The sequence below is a fragment of the Artemia franciscana genome, chromosome 8, assembly GCF_032884065.1.
Source record: "Artemia franciscana chromosome 8, ASM3288406v1, whole genome shotgun sequence".
NCBI classification, from domain to species: domain Eukaryota; kingdom Metazoa; phylum Arthropoda; class Branchiopoda; order Anostraca; family Artemiidae; genus Artemia; species Artemia franciscana.
This window is the reverse complement of record NC_088870.1, coordinates 25,134,830-25,157,477: the sequence shown is the minus strand read 5'-3', so window position 1 is coordinate 25,157,477 and position 22,648 is coordinate 25,134,830. Positions and strand designations below refer to the sequence as shown.

At 35.7% G+C, this 22,648-nt stretch overlaps 1 protein-coding gene across 3 annotated transcripts in view; it reads left to right on the top strand.

Moving 5' to 3' along the window:
* Positions 1–22,648, top strand: part of LOC136030201 (RNA-binding protein 45-like) — a 272,030-nt gene that overhangs the window by 231,394 nt on the left and 17,988 nt on the right. For 2 of the 3 annotated variants that reach the window (XR_010618210.1, XR_010618211.1), the window contains one exon: positions 20,775–20,877. The gene's annotated coding sequence lies outside the window, so the exon portion shown is untranslated. Of the gene's footprint in view, positions 1–20,774; positions 20,878–22,648 lie in introns of those variants that run through there. The other variant, XM_065708977.1, reaches the window with a different exon arrangement.

Below are 22,648 nucleotides of genomic sequence, written 5' to 3'. Positions count from 1 at the left end.
ATGAGGTATTTGTAACTTACGAACGGTTGATTAGATCTTAATGATTATTTATAGACGGTGAGAAATATCACGACTGTATCAGGTAACATTTCTCACCGTCTGTGATACCAATAGTGAGTAATAAACATTTTTAAACTATAAGAATTACGCTTTAGTATTACTTAAAAAAAATACTTTATTTGTATACTATAAAAAGTGCTTTAATCGGTTTACTTTTACTGTACCAAAACTCCTATACTGTTTTGTGTTTTCGGTAAAGCGCTAGTTTTCTATTATCCTACAAAAACAGGGAAATATGATTATTTGGTTTATTTGTACTAGCTTTATTTATATATGTTAGATAGACTTTGAAGCAATAATTCTTGTTCGTTTTAAGTTTCAACTTCACTCTTCACTTCCCTCAAAAAACTTTGCTGTTTTAAATAAATCTTTGCCCGTTTTTAATTTAAGTCTAACGCAGAAGCAACACTGCAATGATCTTTTTAATTTTTTCAAGTGGGCCGCATCCTCATATACGAAATAATTTCAGTTCGTTTTAATGTTTAATGTCGCTCCTTACATAAGGAGGGGTCGCTCCTTATAAAGAGTAAGGGATCAAGGAGAGATATTCCCCGCTATATATAAAATAATCTCTCTTTATTTTACGTTTTAATGTTGCTTCTTAATTTTCTGTTGAAAAAATATTGTTTTATCTAATTTATGATTATTTTTAAATAAAGCGGGGTCTCCAAGGGAAACTTTTCCCATTTGGAGAATTCCCCCATAGAGAATGCCTTACATGGAAAACCTCCCGGAAAAATCCCCCCAGACAATTCCAACTCATTAGAAAATTTCAGCTAAACAGTTTAACCAGAACATCTCAACATATAAAATTGAGTCGTCTAAAAGAAAGCAAGAAAAATAAAATGAATTTCATACATGAATTCTGGTAAATTCCCCCATTTAACATTTTCACTGAAAAGTTCCCCGGAAACCCCCCTCCTCAACAGAAAATTTCCCCTATGGAAAATATTTCTTCCCCTGAAAAATGTCTTTAAATTTCCCAGTAACTAATACAATGAGTAAACAATAATCAAATTTCATTTGCCCTTTCACCAAGGGTTGTAGAGGGGTCGTATAATCCCCAGAGGATCAGTTGTTAGACTTTTGAACTATAATGAACAATATGTCTTTCTTGAAATTTTGATCGGATGTCTTTGGGGAAAAGGGGCGTGGAAGGGGGGGGCAGATTTCCTCAACTTTTTTTGTTTGCCTAAAAAGGGAACTAGAAATTTTAATTTCTTTTTGAATGAACCCTCTCCCGATTATTAACTCGATAGCATCACCCCTGGGAAAAACACACATCAGGGATTTCTTTTCTGGCAAAAAACAACAAAATTCTACATCTTTATATTTGGGGGTCTGAAATTTTTACAGCTCTGATATGCTGGTTTTGATGATGCGATTTTCATTAAGATCTCTTGACTTTTTGGGGGTGTTTCCCCCTCTTTCAAAAACCAGGCAGATTTTCTCTTGCTCATAGCTTTTGATGGATAACGTTAAACTCAATGCACTTTATGTATTAGAATCAGGATAAAAAGGCCAATTCTTTCGACTCATCATTTGATACCAGAATTCCGTTCATATGGCACTTGGTATTAACCAAGTGACATATAGCAATCGCAAATTCTGTCGGTCTGTCCGTCCCGGTTTTGCTACTTTAGGCACTTCCAGGTAAGCTAGGACGATGAAATTTGGCAGGCGTATCAAAGACTGGACCAAATTAAATTAAAAATAGTCCTTTTCCCGATTTGACCATCTGGGGACCATTTGGAAAAAATAGAAAAAATGAAGTATTTTTAACTTACGAACGGTTGATCAGATCTTAATAAAATTTGATGTTTGGAAGGATATCGTGTCTCAGAGCTATTATTTTAAATCCCGATCTAGTGACATTGAGGGGAGTTGGGAGGGGGAAACCTAAAATCTTGGAAAACACTCAGAGTGAAGGGATCGGGATGAAACTTGGTGGGAAAAATAAGCACAAGTCCTAGATACATGATTGACCTAGCCGGAACGGATCCGCTCTCTTTGTGGTAGTTGGGGGGGGGGGGGGGGTAATTCTGAAAAATTAGAAAAAATGAGGTATTTTTAACTTACGAACGGGTGATCGGATATCAATGAAATTTGATATTTAGAAGGATATCGTGTCTCAAATCTCTTATTTTAAATCCCGACCGGATCTGGTGACATTGGCGGGAGTTTGGGGGGGACCTAAAATCATGGAAAACGCTTAGATTGGAGGGATCGGGATGAAAATTGGTGGGAAAAATAAGCAGAAGTCTTAGATACGTGATTGACATAATTGGCACGGGTCCGCTCTATTGGGGGGGGGGGGGCTAATTCTGAAAATTTTAACTTATATTTTTTTACTTACTATTTTTAACTTACGAAGGAGTGATCGGATCTTCATGAAACTTCATATTTAGAAATACCTCTAACTCAGATTTCTTATTTTAAATCTCAAGTGGATCCAGCGTCATTGGGGGGGGGGGCATTTTGGGGGGGGGACTGGAAATCTTACAAAATACTTAAAGAGGAGAGATCAGGATGAAACTGGATGGGAAGAAAAAAACCTGTCTAAGATACGTAACAGACATAACCGGACCGGATCTGCTCTCTTTGGTGTAGTTGGGGGGGGCGGTGTGTTATTCGGAAAAATGAGGTACTTGTAACTTACGAACGGGTCACCAGATCTTAATGAAATTTGATATTTGGAAAGAACTTGTGCTTTAAAGCTCTAATTCTAAATTCCGACCAGATCCTGTGACAATGGTGGGAGTTGGAGGGGGAAAGCGGAATTCTTGGAAAACGTGAAAATTGGGGTTTTTTTTATCTTACGATTAGGTGATCGGATCTTAATGAAACTTGATATATATAGAAGGATCTTATGTCTCTGATGCTCCATTTTTGACTCGAATTGGATCTGGGGACATAGGGGGTTGGAGGAGGGAAAGAGAAATCTTGGAAAACGCTTAGAGTGGAGAGATTGGGATCAAACTTGATGGGAAGAATAAGCACAAGTTCTAGATACGTAATTGACATAATTGGAACGGATCCGTTCTCTTTTGAGGAGCTGGGGGGGGGTGTTAATTTGGAAAAATTAGAAAAATTGAGGTGTTTTTAACTTAAGAACGGGTGACCGGATCTTAATAAAATTTGAAATTTAGAAGGAATTCATGTCTCAGAGCTCTTACTTCAAATATCGACCAGATCTGTTGACATTGGGGGGAGTTGGAGGTGGAAATCTCGGAAAACGCTTGGAGTGGAGGAATCGGGATGAAGCTTGGTGGATAGGATAAGCAAATGTCCTTGATACGTGATTGACGTAACCGTACTGGATTCGCTCTCTTTAGGGGAGTCGGGGGGAGGGGTTCATTTTGGTGAGTTTGGTGCTTCTGGACATGCTAGGACGATGAAAATTGGCAGGCGTGTCAGGGAGCTGCACAAATTGATTTGATAAAGTTGTTTTCCCAAATTCGACCATTTGGGGGGCTAAAGGGAGAGCAAAAATTAGAAAAAATGAGGTATTTATAACTTACGAGTGGGTGATCGGATGTTAATGAATTTTGATATTTAGAAGGACATCGTGACTCAGAGCTCTTATTTTAAATCCTGACCGGCATTAAGCCTCTGATTTTCCTTTTAAATCAATCTATTGATTCTTAGAATTTTTTAGAGCTCATACCATATGAGCTATTGGCTCTTAGCTCTTCTTGCCTCGTCACAAGTGCCATATGAGCTCTTAGCTCTTGTTTAGAGTTTTGGTTTCTATTGGACCGAGTTGTTCCTTACGTTACCACGAACTGTTTGATAATTGTACTAGGTAAAAATATATTTCACAAATGTTTCGGTTTACAATCGATTAACCTTACCCGCTATCGTTTTACTAGGCTTAGGGCTAAGGCATTATTTGAAAGAGTCAAGTCTCTTTTTTAAATCAATAATATTACGCATCTTGCAAAAGTTGCGGAAATAAATTGTGAGCTGATAAAACCTACACTTGCGGTAAGCAACACATATATAATTATTTTCCCGTGAAATCCGTCCAACTGTCACTCCAAACAAAAACTAATGGTGCGACAGGGGGCTGCAAAAATTTAAATTACCCCCTCCCCAAGAAGAAATCGAGATCCGGCTCTGTCCGTCACTACCCTAGGTTATGACTCCACTCATCAATATACTTCAAGAACCGATGCTCTAACACGTAAGTAATGCAATGAAAGTATTTTTTACGATTCATTGAGAACGAAAGGGCTTTTTTATTTGTGTTTCCTTTCAAACAGTTCGTGGTAACGAACTGTAGCAAGGAGCGACCCGGCTCAATAGTAAGCGAAACTCTAAAAAATGGAATTTTTATACCAATAGTTACACCAAAAGAATCGCATTTTAATTCTGATTTTAAATATATAAGTTTCATCAAGATCAGTTATACTCATCAAAAGTTACGAGAAAATTTGCCTCATTTTAGAAAATAGGGGGAAACAACCCCTAAAAGTCGTACAATCTTATTGAAAATCATTCAGCGTATCAGAGAACCTTGTTGTAGAAGTTTCAGGCTCCTATCTACAAAAATGTGAAATTTCGCATTTTTTTTGTCAGACAGATCACGGATGCGTGTTTATTTGTTTTTGTTTTTTTCCCAGGGGTGATAGTATCGACTGAGTGGTTTTAGAATGTCGCGAGAGGGCTCATTCTAACGGATATTAAAAGTTCTAGTGCCCTTTTTAAGTGACCAAAAAAATCTGAGGGCACCTAGGCCCCCTCTCACGCTCATTTTTTCCTAAAAGTCATCGGATTAAAATTATGAGATAGCCAATTTATTCACCATAGTCAAAAAACCTAATAACTATGTCTTTAGGGACGACTTATTCCCCCACAGTCCCCCTGGGAGGGGCTGCAAGTTACAAACTTTGACCTGTGTTTACATATAGTAATGGTTACTGGGAAGTGTACAACAGGGGGATTTTTTGGTTTAGTGGGGATAGTTGAGGGAGGGATTACGTTGGGGGATATTTCCATGGAGAAACTTCTCATGGGGGAAGAGAATCTCAATGAAGGGGGCGCAGGATTTTCTAGCATTATTTGAAAAAAAAAACAATAAAAAAATAAATATGAAAAGTTTTTTCTACTGAAAGTAAGGAGCAGCATTTAAACTTAAAACGAACAAAATTATTACGCCTATGAGGGTTTACCTCCTCGTTATACCCCACTCCTTACGCTAAAGTATTTTTAGTAATTTCAACTGTTTATTCTACGGCCTTTGTGAGTCAGAGGTCATTCTTAAGAAATTGGGACAAAATTTAAGCTTTAGTGTAAAGAGCGAGGTGTCGACGAGGGTTGAACCCCCTCATATGCGCAATGAAAACATACGAATATAGAAGTTCGTCACGTAAGTTAATTCGTAAGTTACGTATATTTTTTACCAATGAAAACGTTTGTAAAAAATTAAAAGCTCTAGTTGCTTTTTTAAGTAATCAAAAAATTGGAGGGCAACTAGGCCTCCTCCCTCGCTCCTTTTTTCTCAAAATCTTCCGATTAATTGCAATTAATTAATATGCACATTTCGTTTTAATTATTTATGTGCGGAGAGCCAAGATCAAAACATGCATTAATTCAAAAACAAGTTTTTTTTTAAATGAAAGTAAGGAGCAACATTAAAACTTAAAACGAACAGAAATTACTCCGTATATGAAAGGGGCTTTTCCTCCTCAACACCTCGCTCTTTATGCTAAAGTTTGACTCTTTCTCTTAACTCTATTTTTAAAACAGTAAGAAACTTTAGCGTAAAGAGCGGGGCGTTGAGGAGGAAAAGCCCCTTTCATATACGGAGTAATTTCTGTTCGTTTTAAGTTTTAATGTTGCTCCTTACTTTCATTAAAAAAAAAATTATTTAATACACAGTAAAATTTTCAGCATAAATGTTATGACATGCAACCGGTCAGTGCACTTGCAATCACAAACTGGTCATGTTCAATGCTCGAAAATACTTTTAGTTCAGCACAACTTAAACTTGTTGAAGTGTATGCAGAGCGGGGGCTCGACAGAGGTGGTAACACCCACCATATACATGAGAATGTTAGTTGCTCATTTTAATATTGCTCTTTACTTTCCTTTATATAAACCTTTTTTGCTTCACCGAGCACTAAGGTCCAGAATGCCTCTAATATTCAGTATTTAATTATAATTCTCTGGATTTCAAGGACAAAAGTAGCTGGTTATGCCAATCTGTATGCATTACCAGATTATGACTTTGTTGGGCTCTTAGCCTAGTGAACCTTAAAAAATAAACTGAGTTGCCGTTACTTACGTGTTATCCCGTTCACACTCAAAAAGTGAGGTTAGGTTAACCATAATGAAATATACCTAAACATGATGAAAATAAAATACTTCATTATTAAAATTATGGAAACTACAACAGAGAATTACGGAAAGCAGGCAACTCCGAACCCATTATATTAAATACCTAACCAGCTCTATGTATTAAATATGTGATTAAAATATACCTGCATAGTAGTTTATCTCACCCTAGCGTATATTAACTGAGAGTGCACAGAGAAAAACCGGTTTTAAATAGATCAAAATTTTCTTGAGTGTGGTCGGGTTAACAACTTAAGCATCGAGTTACCCCCAGGCTTGGGGGTCTTTTTGCTATGACCTGTACTCAATCAGTAGATTAATACAGCCGTAAACATAATGCATTTCTGAGAATAGATGTGATTTTGATGTAAAAAGAAAGCTTGTTATTAGTCATTCAGATTCAGTTTAGCTTCCGTTGGTGAGGGTGCACGTTTTCTTTTACTAAGGATAATTGGGTGTTCCATCTGCAAGTGACATATGCTGAAAAACTATTCTCCGGGATGTCAGGAACATTTCCTTAGGAGATTTCCTTGACTCCTCCTCTCGCAAAATTCTGGTATTGGATAGGTCAGAAGTGGATATGAAACATGTTGGTTCCCCTCCTAGTTCTCTCTCTTAGCACTTGATTTTGACAAATAAACTGTTCTGGCTATAGGATAATATAATAACCAACAGAAACGCCTACTTGAAGCTCAGTCGTAGTACTAATAGCTACCTTTTCTCCGTCTGATTGTGACAGTCGTTCTTGAGCAAGTGAACTCTTTACAAAACTGGTGGCCCTGACACTGAGTATACTGTAGATTAATACTATGTCACTAACAGGTCTTTTGGGGCACGAGGGAGCCTTTGAATTAATTCAAGATCAGTCTCAGTCCTGGTGCGGAACAAACCTTTATCATCAATATATTTATCAGTTAGCAGACTTACCGGTAACAGCAAGACCGTGTGATAGTTCGACAAACTACGATAGTGGTTGGACTGATTATCCTTCGGGATCAAAGAGAAAGGCCGTCTGTTTATATCCTGAGAAAAAAAGCAAAAGGAAAGTGATGAAAATGCAGGAAGATTGCCATAATGAAAAATTATACTCAAACGGAGCAATGCACATATCGCAAGAAATACAACAACTAGAGCCTGAATATCCCTCTTGCGTTTTTAACTCACAAACTGCAGTATCAACCACTGGTGAGTTGAATTGTGCGTTATATCAAAACTAACCAATGATAAGTCTGGCTGCTTATATATTCCTAATATAGATCAAATTTATTACACTCAAGTCTATTTGAAGGGAAAAAATCTAGTTTTGCTAGACAAATAATTGCCTTTCTTTTTTATTATTTTTTTTTTCTTAGATTTACTTAGACTATTTTTAGGACAGAAACCGATCACGAGAATTTGGCCTTAAAAACTACACCTTTGAGAGTTTCCGGTGCCCCTCCCCCGGAAGAACGGAGATCTACTAATTCTCCCAACTTTAGTAATGAAACTTTTAAGTTATGTAACTTTATGCAACTTTAGCTATGAAAATACCATAACTAGGAGATTCTTTTGATATTATTATTGTCGTCACAATTTGTTGCCAGAATTTCTGCATTTTGAATGTAATAAATCTATTTAAATTCTTGAAGACAGACATCTGTTTTTGAGAGAAGGAATTTTGTGAGAGTCTGGCTTAAAAAAGCTAGCTTACGCTCTGCTCACTTCAGCCTTGTCTTTGCTTATCGTTTTGTTATTGTCGGTGTAGTAGGCCTAATGATCGTGAAGATATATGTGCGGTATTGTTATCACAGCGTTCCAGTCTAGACTAGCAGTAGCTCTTGACAGTTTCAGAAAATTAAAGCTTACTCTACTAATTGTAAAACAAAAACTTGGAAAAATAAAAGTCAGCTTGGATGAGTTAATTATTACAAAATCTTGCATTGATAAGTTAATCGGAGATAATAGGCCACGGATATAGGTTCAGTAATTATCGTCTATATCTAGAATCTCGTGCCAGTGTTTGCTTGCTTTTTTGTTTGTTTGTTTGTTTGTTTTTCGTTTTTCACCGCTGTAGCTTATTTTATTACCACTACTGTGGATATAATTCTCGAGTTTTAAACTTGAAAGTCTGGATACAGATTTTATATATTTTCTCATTACTTCTTTTAATTGGAGCTCTGAAATGCAAAAAGATGGTTTAGTACAATTTTCAGTGGTTAATCGATGTTAACCACTCGGTCAGCCGAGAGGTTAACACGCTAGACTTGAAATCCTTTGTGCGTGAGGACAGGGGTACGAATCCTGTCCCAGCTCTAAATGGTTACCTGGAAAAATATGGGGAAGGTAAACAGGAAGGGCGTGCGAAAGCAAAGGATGATTGCCGCCCAGCCCCGTTGCACTTCCTGGCTAAAGGGCCATAAAACGGAGATCAGCACCGCCAGAAGGAACTGTAAAGTCCAATGCCGTACTCTTTATTTTTAGCTTTAGTTTTCGTTAAGATGCCATTGAAGGAAAAACAAAAGTAAAACACTTCAAAATAGGGATGAAACCTTTTAATCGACAGTGAACAGATATAAAAAATTTTAACTGGATATTTCGAACACATATACAGTGTTCATCATCAGCAGTAAAACTCTGTTTTACTGCTTAACAAAAAAATTATATCTGTTCACTGTCGATTAAAAGGTTTCATCCCTATTTTGAACTGTTATACATTCGTCATGGAAAGGCAGTGTGGTCTTCGAAGTTATAACTTCAAAGACCACGCTGCCTTAGATAAATCTCTTAGATAAACTTTCCTTAGATAAATCTAAGGAAAAACAAATGTAAAATGGGCGTAAACATTGTTTTTTTTTCGAGTATTGTAATGAAGGAAAAGACTTCAGGAAATATCAAAATTGGTATAGGGTTGTCAAAGAAGTGGAATGCAGGTCGGAAGACCAGGAAATGGAGACATGAAGTAAGATGTACATATCAGATTCCCTTATAGTTTCCCTTGATGTTTTTTGCACCAGATATGGTGTAAATTTTATTTACACCATATTATTTAGATGTTTTAAAACTTTTTAAAAAATTTTATATTTGTTTTTAAAAAAAATTATTTGTTTTTAAACAAATTCTTTCTTTAAACAAATTTTATATATGTTTTTTTTAAATTTACAAAACATATTAAAAATTTTATTTACAAGTAAATTTATTTTAATTCAAATTTTAGAGTTTAATTTAAATTTAGTTTTAAGTTCCGTATTTTGTCGGTTTAATTCAGTTTTCTGGCAGTTTAAGGTCTCACTGTCGATCATTTGGAATAAAAGAACGTTTGGGAGAAGATTTCCCGTCCTTATTTTGTCCGAGGTCTCTCATGGTTTTGAAGCTGAAAAGGGATTGTTGACCCCAAGAACTCCTGCTTAGAAGGAGTTCCAAAGAAACTGATACCAATTCAGTTTTTGAAACTTTTAAAAACAAAGCAAAAATTCTAAAATTTGAACAAATACCGGTCAATAATTGCGCCTGCCGTCGCAGAATTTTATTTCGGCACAGCTTCGGAGACTAAATACAAGAAACCAACCATTTCAAGCCAATATATATAAATATATATATATATATATATATATATATATATATATATATATATATATATATATATATATATATATATATATATATATATATATATATATATATATATATATATATATAAGACGAAAATAGCAGAAATTTTGTTTGGTTTCACTTGTTTTAATTAGGAGCTGTTGACTTGATATCATCTAATTTCAGTACTTTTTCTGCATTGACCTAATTCCCTTTGTTCATTTTGGCATTTCCTTAGTTTAGTATTTTGCTACTTATAATATCAAACTCATAAATTTTAGGATATAAGATGCGAATATTTTGTAAGGCGTGAACTTGTTCAGAAAGAAATTTTACGGACCAAAAAACATAGAATGAAGAGAATTCATTCAGGAATTTATTGCTGGTTCTCATCTTGTGGGAGAAAATGTCAACAATTATTCAATTTTCATTTATTGCGACTTAATATTTAAAAATATTTAATATTTTCCTGCGGACAATTACTGACTTGCAGAAAATTCCATGCCCCCGCAGATAATTCTCCCTCGAAAAATACCCCTGCCGACAAATCCCCTCCATCGTGGAATCGAGTCCATAAATCCAAAAAATATGATAATGTATTGAATAGGTAGGCTACAACCGAGCTCTGATATCCACAATAGACTCGATGAATTTGTCCTTTACCCTAGATTTAAATAAATTACCTTTTTAATTTATTTTGATTATTTATGCGAAGTGACGAAAAAAGATATACAATCCAAGTTCTTTTGATATAGACATCCCCCTCCCGCGAGGAATTCCCACCAACAACTCCCCCACGTAAAACTCCCCACCCTCGACAATTCCTCCTTGCATTAAACTGTTGAATGCCAAACTCAGAAAATTTATTGGATCAGAAATTTTGTTAATTCGGAAGTTTGTTAGATAACAGGATTCATAACTAATTAATTCGTCTTTTCAATATCCCGGAAATAAAAATGATATGACGGGAAAAGGCAGTCAACTGTTTGTGTTAAGTGGTCTTTAATTTTAGTCAGTTCGAGAAGTATTAAGAGAGCCTTTTTGAAAAATAAAAAGTCATACTTAAAACCTTCGCAAAAGCGGACTCGGCAACTTCATGAAGTTTGTTAGCGATCGTATCAACAGTGTAGTAATGTATACATGACCCAAAAAATGTTGTATCTTCCTACTGTAGTCTTTTCAAAGATATTTGATTATTAAAGCAAGTCCATTTTTTAACAACGCTATCTACTTAGCTATAAACTTTTGGTTTTCTTTTTTAAGATTTTTGAATTTTTATAATCCCTAGTTAAAATATATACAAATATTTTGGCAGTTACCAGCCGCCGGGCCCCAGCACTCGGCACGTGACAGGCTTCTATATATGGATTCTCATTGTCGCTTGTCTTCTAACCGCAGACAATTTGCTGTCTTTTCATACAAAGTCTTTTCAAAGATATTTGACCATTAAAGCAAAAGCCGAAATAAAATACAAACATTTTTGTAATTATCAATTTTTAGCTCTTTACACAATTTAAGTCATTTCATACTATATCATTTCAAAGATATTTGATCGTTGAAGCTAGTCCGATTTCTAACAATGATTAAATAAAACATAAAAACTAGTTTTTTTAACTGCAATTAAGGAGCGACAATTAAACTTAAAACGAAGAGAAAGTATTTGTATATCAAAGGGTTTGTCCCCTCCGCAACGCCCGCTCTTTGCACTGAAGTTTTTTACTATTTCAAAAAGTAGAGTTGAGAGTCAAACTCTAGCGTAAAGAGCCAGGCGTTGTGGAGGGGACAACCCCTATCATATAAGAAATTATTTCTGTTCATTTTAAGTTTAAATGTCGCCCTTACTTGCAGTTAAAAAAAACACTTGTTTTTCTATTTAATTTCTGAACGTTTTTGAATTAATACATGTTTTGATTTTGCCTCACTGCACATGAATATTTAAAACGAAATTTTCATATTAATATTTTTTGGCTAAATGGCTTTCTCATAGTTTTGATGTGACGATTTTGAAAAAAGGGTGGGGGAGGAGGCCTAGTTGCCCTCCGATTTTTGGTTGCTTAAAAATGCAACTAGAACTTTTTTTTACGAACGTTTTTATTAGTAATAAATATACGTAACTTACGAATTAACTAACGTAACGAACTTCTATATTTGTATATTTTGATTACGCATATGAGGGGGTTCGCCCCCTCGTCAATACCTCGCTCTTTACACTAAAGCTTGGATTTCATATCAATTCTTTGAGAATTACCCCTGAATCACAAAGGCCGTAGAATAAATAGTTGACATTACTAAAAATACTTTGGTGTAAAGAGCAAGGTATTGTGGAGGAGACGAACCCCGTTATATGCATAATATTTTCTTCTCGTTTTAAGCTTTAATGCTGCTCCTTACTTCTAGTTGAAAAAACTTTTTTTTATTTATTTTCTCATTGATTTTTTCAAATAATACTAGAAAATCCTGCGCCCCCTTCATGGAAATTCTCATCCCTCATGATAAATTCCTCAATGGAAAGATCCTCCATTGTAAGCTCCTCCCCCAACCCATCCCCACCCCATCTAAAAAAAACCTTAAATACGTCTGTACACTTCCCGATAGCCATTACTATATGTAAACAATCGTCAAAGTTTGTAACTTGCAGCCCCACCCCCGGGGACTGTGGGGGATTACGTCGTCCCCAAAGAAACAGTTAGGTTTGTCGACTATGCTGAACAGAATGGCTATCTCAAAATTGTGATCCGACGACTTTGGGAAAAAATTAGCATAGGAGGGGGCCTAGGTGCCCTCTGATTTTTGGTCACTTAAAAAGGGCACTAGAACTTTTAATTTCCGTTAGAATGAGTCCTATCGCGACATTCTAGGACCACTGGGTCGATACGATAACCCCTGGGAGAAAAAAAAACAAATAAACACGCATCTGTGATCTGTCTTCTGGCAAAAAATACGAAATTCCACATTTTTGTAAATAGGAGCTTGAAACTTCTACAGTAGGGTTGTTGGATGCGCTGAATCTGATGGTGTGATTTAAGATTCTGTGACTTTTAGGGGATGTTTCCCCCTATTTTCTAAAATAAGGCAAATTTTGTCAGGCCTGTAACTTTTGATGGGTAAGACTAATATTGATGAAACTTATATAATTAAAATTAGCATTAAAATTGGATTTTTTTATGTAACTATTGGTATCAAAATTCCGTTTTTTAGAGTTTCGGTTACTATTGAGCCGGTTCGCTCCTTACTACAGTTCGTTACCCCGAACTGTTTGATTTGTACTAAGCTTCAAACTTTTGGTTTTCTTTTTTAAGCTTTTGAATCGTTGTAATCCCTTGCCAAAGAGAGAATCAACATTTGTCATAATTGCAAATATTCGTTTTTTTGGGCCTTCCTACTGACATTATATAACTGATTGCGTTCAAAATGATTAATTTTTAAGGTTTTTGGATTGTTGTAATCCCTTGTAAAATTGTTGTAATCACTAGTCTTAAAATTTTTATCCTGAAATTCACCATTCCTATGAACCTATCTTTTCTTAACCTACTTAGTCCTAAATCCCCCTTCTGTGAGTACAACTCTGTGAGTGGATTTAAGGGCTCGAAAAACTCTCTTAAAATAATTCTTTTGCATTCTCTGCAACTTCTCACTTTCTCTAGAAACCCACAGCTCATACCTGTAATGCATAACCGGGGGCGAGTTTAGTCCTAAATAAATATTTATGCATTGCTAACTCCCTAATCTTTCCAACTTCGGTTTTTAAAATTAAAATGAAGAACATGTTTCCCTTTTGTACTCTATGCTTAACCTCCTGTGTATATTTACCATTCGAAAAAAACTTGACCCCTAACTTCGCGAATTCTTTTTTAATTTCTATAAAATCAACTTTAAGTCTAAATTCGTCTTCTCTCCTTAATTTTCCACCTTTCCTAAAAACTACGATTACCCTTTTCTTCTTATTGAATTCTAATCCTTTCATAACCAAATATTCCTCCATTATGTTTAAAAGATCCCTAAATACATGAATTCTTTTTTAATTTCTATAAAAACACCTTTAAGTCTAAATTGATCTTCTTTCTTTAATTTTCCACCTTTCCTAAAAACTACGATTACCGTTTTCTTCTTATTGAATTCTAATTCTTTCATAACCGAATATTCCTCCATTATGTTTAAAAATGTTTGCATTTCTTTTGCTGGTTGTGCTATGAGAGCAATATCATCAGCAAACAAAAGTGTGCATATTTTCGAAACACTTATCAGTACTTCCGGAACGCTTTTCAAACAGTTCGTGGTAACGAACTGTAGTAAGGAGCGACGCGGCTCAACAGTAACCGAAACTCTAAAAAAACGGAATTTTTATAACAATAATTGCATCGAAAGAATCGAATTTTAATGCTGAATTTAAATATATAAGTGTCATTAAATTTAAACTTACCCATCAAAAGTTGCGAGCCTGAGAAAATTTGCCTTATTTTAGAAAATAGGGGAAACACCCCTTAAAAGTCATAGAATCTTAACGAAAATCACACCATCAGATTCAGCGTAACAGAGAACCCTCCAATAGGAGTTTCAAGCTCCTATTTACAAAAATGTGCAATTTTGCAGTTTTTGCCATAAATTTTTTGGTCACGGATGCGTGTTTATTTGTTTTTTTCCCCAGGGGTGATCGTATCGATCCAGTGTCCAAGAATGTCGTGTGAGGGCCCATTGTAACGGAAATTAAAAGGTCTAGTGCCCTTTTTAAGTGACCAAAAAATTGGAGGGCATCTAGGCCTCCTCCCACGCTCATGTTTTTCCCAAAGTCACCGGATTTTGTTTTTTCACAAACTTGTTTTTTGTCTGTGAACACATGTTTTTCCCAAAGTCACAAAATTTTGAGATAGCCATTTTATTCAACATAGTCGAAAAACCAAATAAGTATGTTTTTGGGACGCCTTACTCCCCCACAGTCCCCGTGGGAGGGGCTGCAAGTTACAAGCTTTGACCGGTGTTTACACATAGTAATGGTTATTGGGAAGTGTACAGACGCTTTCAGGGGGATTTTTTGGTTGGGCGGAGGTTTTGAGGGGGGGTTATGCGGGGGTAATTTTCCATGGGGGATTTATGATGGGGGAAGAAAATTTCCATGAAGGGAGCGCAGGATTTTTTAGCATTTTTTTTTTTTTTAAGAACAATGAAAAACTAAAACTGAAAAAGTTTTTTTCAACTGAAAGTAAGGAACAGCATAAAACTTAAAGCGAACAGAAATTATTACGTATATGAGGGGTTCACCTCCTCCTAATACCTCACTCTTTACGCTAAAGTAATTTTAACAATTTCAACTATTTATTCTACGGCCTTTATGATTCAGGGGTCATTCTTAAGGAACTGGGACAAAATTTAAACTTTAGTGTAAAGAGCGAGGTATTGACGGGGGGGGGGTGAAACCCCTCATATACGTGATAAAAACATACGAATCTAGAAGTTCGTTACAAAAGTTAATTCGTAAGTTACGTATATTTTTACTAATAAAAATGTTCGTAAAAAATTAAAAGTTCGTAAAAATAACCAAAAATTGGAGGGTAACTAGGCCTATTCCCCCGCTTCTTTTTTCTCAAAATCGTCCGACCAAACAATGAGAAAGTGATTTAGCCATAAAATAAATTAATATACAAATTTTGTTTCAATTATTCATGTGCGGTGAGCCAAAATCAAAGCATGCATTATTTAAAAACGTTCAGAAATTAAATAAAAAAACAAGTTTTTTTAACCGAAAGTAAGGAGCGAGATTAAAACTTAAAACGAGTAAAAATTACTCCGTATATGAAATGGGTTGTTCCCTCCTCAACGCCCCGCTCTTTACGCTATTTTTTACTGTTTTAAAAAGTAGAGTTGAGAGAAAAAGTCACACTTTAGCTTAAAGAGTGGAGTTTTGACTTTTTCTCTCAACTCTACTTTTTAAAACAGTAAAAAAAAAATAGCGTAAATAGCGGGGCGTTGAAGAGGGAACAGCCCCTTTCATATACGGAGTAATTTTTGTTCGTTTTAAGTTTTAATCTCGATCCTTACTTTCAGTTAAAAAAAAAAAAAAAATTTTTATTTAATCTCCTCGAAGAAATCGATTGTATCATTAATGTACACGTTGAACGAAATCGGTGACAATGAGCATCCCTGTTTTAAACTTGTTCGCGTTAAAATTCTCCCGGATATCTTACTTAGTATTCTAACAACTAAGCCTACCGAACTATATATTCCTACAATTAATGTAGAAAAACTTACAGGCGGTCCTATCTCTGAAGTCGCTTAACTAGCATAGCTCTTATCACATTATCGTAAGCCCCTCTCACGTCCAGGAAGGTTACGTAAATCTTACTCCCTCTTTTCATGATTTCTTTTCTAACTATACTGTGCAGAGTAAAAACCTGCTCTATTGTACCCCTTTCTTTCCTAAACCCTCCCTGCTCCTCTATTTAATTTCCCTAATTCTTCTAGCCGTTTTCTTATCCGACTATCTACTATCTGTAGATAGTAAATCTGTAAATATTACTAACTATGGGAGAAATCTGGATCAGTCGGTAATTCGAGAATTCTTTGATGTTTCCTTTTTTATATAATGGTACAGCTATAGATGTTGTCCCTTCTATTGGCCAGCTGCTCAATAAAAATATGGAGCTTAAACTAAAGTTAAAACTGGTATGCATACTTCTTTTGCATTTTCCATACTCATAGTGGAATTCCGTCTCGACCTGTAGCTTTTTCTTTAGCTGATTTCGTAGCCTCCCATATCTCCTGTTCCGAAATTGGTGCTATCAATTTCATATCTCCTTCTCTCAGGGGTCCAAAAGCTGGTAAAATATTTTGAGGATCCTCTTCCATTTGGTTTCCGTTTACCGATTGTGTCCTGAGGTGCTGTTCCAACTGTTCAGGTTCAAAAGAACATGTCTGGTGTGCCTCTCCCTTCAGCGACCTATGTACAGCTTTCCAGAATTGATGTGGATCTTTTTCCCTGAATTAAAAAAAAAAAAATTCGCTGCTTCGCATTGTTTTTTTCCTCTAATCATCTTCTTATAGCGCTTTCTATTCTCTCTGTAAATTCTTAAATTATTCTCTATTCTTTGCGGTTGGGATGAACTTATTTTCCTCAAGCTCTCTTGTACAATGAGTCGAAGACTCTCGCACTCGTAATCAAAAAAAGTTTTTCGTCGATTTCTTTTCTTTCCGTAGTTCGCATATCTGCCTCAGTGATTCTTCTAAATCGCATACTGCTTCACTTACTTTGCCTACTTCTCAAATAACTCAATAATCTTCTTCATCACAAATATCTACTACTCTCTCTATTTTTATATTTTTTTAATAAATCTAGTATACTCTTATCCGAAACCTTTTCTGTAGCCATATTTTTCCGTCAGCGATCTTCCACTCTGATCTCTTAACAGCAAAGGTAAATGGTCGGAGCCAACTGTTTCTAGAACTTCAAAATTCGCACAACACGACAAAAGACAACTATCTACTAAAATATAATCAATTAAACTTGGCTCCTTACCCAACCAATATGTAAACTTTCCTATCCCCTTATCCCTTCTAACCCTCCCATTAACCATAATCAAATCGTACTCCCCACCAAAATGTAAAAACTTATTCCCTAGTGTTCTTTCTCCTTCCCTTGTCCTTTGCATGCCTTCCTCTTAATTTCTCCAAACTTTATTCTTCTTGAATTGAAGGATCTGCAAAATCAAAACAGTCACAAGTTTCACATTGTTCTAAAAAATCGGCCGTGTACGCGTTATAATGCCCATCAATATAAATAATATGCACGGGTACTTTAAACATAGAGCAACCATTTCCTCAGACAGAAGTTTCCAAGTATCTTTGTTTGAATATAAGCTTGACTGAGGCGGTAAATACACGGAACCTAACATAATCTACAATACTGAGCCCTTTAAACGAAGCATAATCCACACAAGATTTCAGATTTACTAGGTAGCCTTTTAACTGAAGAAAATCTTCTTTCTTTCAGGAACATAGATAGGCTCCTGTACGTTCTACTATTTCTACCTTTTTTCCTGCATGCTTTAAATCTTCATATCCCTCAATATGAAGCTTGCTGAGTTCTGAGCCTCTTGCAGGCTATTCAGCTTCGAATCCATCGCTAGTAACTTTTCGGACAATGCCTGAATCGATGGTAAAATAACTTTCGTCATCTCGTAGCCAAATAAATAAGCAGAAATAGAAACTTACACGCAAGGGGAGGGGAGTAAATTTGTGATCCCCCCAATTTAAAACAAAGCATATTTTTCTTCGCATGTTTATTTATGTTTCTCAGGTGGGATAAATGTCCGAATATCAATAAATCGCACTTTTTGCGCACTTATTTCACCAGAAAATACTTAAGTCTTTGTCCCCCATAGCGAGTTTATCACTTCCACTAATCTGTTGAAGTTTACTCTTTCACTTACCCGTCACGGCTACGTGGAAAGCTTGTAAATATTGATTTTCTTTGTTGCTCCTCTTCTAACTGAGGCTGTTGTCCCGATGAAGCAGCACCTAGATTTACATCATCCCTCACTTCTTGCACTTCAATGTAACCTTTTGCAAAGTTGTTTGTGTCTCACAATGTATCCTCCAAGATATCTATTAAGTTACAAGAGATCCCATAATTTAAAGGATGTGCAAGGTGTTCTTCCACAGTTTCATCGGGGTCTAAAAAGTACATTTGGCCATATGAAAATCGTTCAAAATCACCATAAGAAGTTTGTGATAGATGTGTCGCTCAATTGATGTTGTAATAATTTTTTCCAGCTGCTTTGAAACTGTAAATGCTACGACCATTGATAGTTTGATAAGCACTTACGTTTAATGGAGCTAAAGCAAAACACGAGTTCAAGTTTTGAATTCACTTGTGAAAGACTGCAGACAGCAAGTGACGTCCTAAAAAAAGGCAAACCAATTCATTTGGAAATTGCGGAGGTACCCATGCAATTCGACCAAGCAAGCAGCAAACTCCAAATAAATCACCTTTGTTTGCTACTTTTTCATTAGAAAAATAGAGGGCTCCATAGTGAATGCATACAACATTGAAGGGGCCCGGTGATTTTTAATTAACTCTTGCGCAGTTTACTGCATCTCTATAAGTTTGTACTGCGTTTTGTGTCGCAATTTTTTTTTCGAAGATCGCAGTGACGTTTTATTCGTTTCCTTCTTCTTCACTTTTACTTTTGACTCGCTCTGATTCTCCCTTTTGCTTCTCTTTTAACAGAACAACTGTTTGTTCTTCACTTTCATTTTTGACCAAGTAAACAGCAAACTTCAAATAAATCACCTTTGTTTGCTACTCTTTCGTCGAAAAAATTGAGGGCTCCTTGGTGAACACATATAAAGTTGAAGGGACCCAGTGGCTTTTAAGTAACACTTGCGGCCAAGCCAATTTATTTGGAAATTTTGGAGGTGGCAATGCAGTTCAACCAAGCAAGCAGCAATAATCACATAAATTATCCATGTTGGCTACCTTTCCTAAGGGGAAATGGGAAACTCCACAGTGAATACATACAACATTGAAAGCTGCCAGTGACTTGTAATTAACACTTGCATATTTGACGGCATCTTTGTAGGTTTTTACTGGGTTTGCATCACTGTTTGTTGGCGTCAAACATTGTAATGGTGTTGTTCTTCTAACATAATATTTCTTTCGTCTTCTCTTTCGTTTTTGACTCGTTCTGATTCTCGGTTTTTCTTCTCTTCTAACCGCGCAATTCTTTGTTCTTCAGTTTCATTTTGACCAAGCAAGGATCAAACTCCAAGTGAATGACCTATGTTCGCCACTCTTACCTCGAGAAAATGAATGGCTCCATTGTGAAAACATAAAACGTATACGTATCGGTGTTAGGTTTAGTGTTGTTTTCAATGTTCTTTTTCTTTAAATTTTTGCAGGGGTATCTTTTTTAAGGGGTATGGGATTTGAACAAGTTTGGGAACCGCTGCCCTACACTATACATGTATGTGTCCATAAAGTATGGATAAATACAAATTTGGAGCTTTTATTTATTTATTTTATTTATTAATGTTATTTTTCATTCCGAGATCCAATGATGGTTGTGACTAAAGAAGAAAAATTTGAGTTGTTGTATTTGAGTGGCAAGGGAAATTTTCGAGGGTTGAACTTTCCAGGGGAAAATTTCAAGAATTTCTAAACGAAGTACTTTTTAATTTTTCTTACTTTCTCTTTGCCGACGCAATTTTACATGTGGAAAGGGTAATTGTCCGGGGAAAAATTTCATCGGGTTGGAATTGTCTAGAGGATTTATCCGTTGAGGGGAGGGATTAAAAACGTAACAGAAATGTTTTCTACAGGCTTCTATGCAATCCTTTGGGTATGCGTACCACAGGATGGGAACCACTGAGGTAGGACATGAAGCTAATTCGCTGAGACAAGGTTGTATAATATAATTAAATATGAACCAATGTAACTTCACCCGTGTTCTTCTCATAACGAGTTTTCAATCAGCGTGACATTTTTTTTGTCACGACAAGTGTTTTCTTGTTATTTATAATATTTTGACAACAATGTGACACTTCTCTGTCAAATACTTCTTTCCAACCATAAAACAACCGGTATATTTTTCAAGCTACTTGTGCTACTCGAGCTAATCTAGAAACTATAAGGTTAGTGTTGGCATATATATTCTGAAAACAGTGAAACAGTTTCCTATCAGACTTCTCCTCAAATCTTTTCTTCTCCCCCTCTCTGTTCAATTTTTACTAGCTCTTGTCTCTAAAAAGATATGTACGGATGCCGTTGGCTGTATATTACAGTTATAAATATTTGCTTACTTTGACCGCTTTTCCAGATGACTTTTTGGACTCAGGAGACGAAGATGGTTACTATGGCAGTGGACCGTATAAAGTCCAAAGATATGCAGCTAACGTTCGTGAAAGGAAGAGAATGCTGAGGTAAGTCTTAAACTTTGATGATTTTTTAGGTGATGCAGTAACTTAAAGGATCACTGTATCTCGTCAAGTATAAACTTTTTTAGTTTGTCTGGCCAAACTATTTAGAAATGATTTGGTGGCCTTGCCATTTACGATAACTTTTATAGTTTATATTGGAGATCAAAATAAATTACATAAAACTAAAAGCAGACGCCTGCTTTCCCGGGAATTATAGAAAAAAACCATTAAGCTTCTCCTGTTTTGTGCCGAGGATAGAGATGTTCAGCTTTAATAAAGCTTGCATCATCATAAAGTCTGATTTTTTTCTGATTAAACGGAACACAATTTTCTTTTTAAAATTTAGGAAACGGCAGTTCTTAAAAATGTCCTAGCATAGCTGCTAGGAAAACACTGAAAACACCTCAAAGGAAATATCATTTGAGCGTTTTGGCAGCTTAATAAAAAAAATGTATCCGTTGCTTATGAAAGACAGTTCCAGTTATTTACTAGATGAGATAAAGAATGTTTATTACATAATTGACGTAAAGATTGCAAGTATAGGACGCATAAACTTTTTGCGTCCTATGACCAAAAACTCCTTTTTGGTCATAGTTTACCATTAAGAGGAATCTCTCAACTTTTCTCGCACAAATTCTAAATGTCATCTGAAAAATATTTATCGCCAATGCTTGCAACCAAATGGGTGTTACGTTCCAGTTTAAACCAAAGGGACTCAGAGGCCTTTTAAATTGATAGGGTTGTAAACAGCAATCAGATTAGCATATGGGAACAACCTATATAAAAATTTATTTAGTATTAAATAGTATAAGTATTTATTTAGGCTATATGTATATATATATAGATATATATATATATATATATATATATATATATATATATATATATATATATATATATATATATATATATATATATCCTTCTTTTTTCACAGTGCTTGAATATACAAAGGTACAGGTCTAGGCGTTTCCACCATTCCCAGAAAATACTCCTTGTTGTTGAAGAATCTCCAATCACTTCCGACTTACAAAAAAGACTAGAGCTCTCAGTTTCTGATATAATGAGCCCCCTCCGTGGTTTTTGAGACCCTGATTTGGAGGCGGGGCGAGGAAAAGGCAGTCTTCCTCCTATACGGAATAAATTCTGCTCGTTTGGGATTTAATGTTATTCTTTACTTTCGTAATAACAGTATAGACTATAAATATTCCAATATATCAAAATGGATTAAAGATCAATTTAAAGGTTTTGATGCGTGTTTTAAAGTCTCTTTTTTATCCTCCCCCAAAAATTAAAGTCCTATTTACGGCCCTGGGGATTATACATTTTTTTTTACCCCTAACCTCCTTTTGTTTCTCTCTTAGAACTCATTTTGTATTTAATCTGAAGGCTCAATGAGAGCTCGCTCCTTACTTTCAGTTGAAAAAACTTATTTCTTCTAATTTGATTTATCTGAAGGCTCACTGAGAGCTGGGGTGTCTGGGCATTAAAATGCAAACTCTGAGGTATCTCCGTCCCTCCATAACTACAAAACTATCAGAAAACCCCATTGCTGAAGTTTAAGTGCCTTTTTAATTTTTGTAAATTGTCCATTGTTGATACTGTTGTTGGGAAACATACGAACATTTTTCGCGGGAGATTTTTCTGCGGGGGGGGGTTATCAGCAGGAATGTTCCAAGTGTAGAAACCCTGAATTACCCTGAATTCTTCTACATAATTTTATTTACTTGTCTTTCTTCCGCTTTGCATCCAATTGTCCTGGGGAAATTCTCAGCGG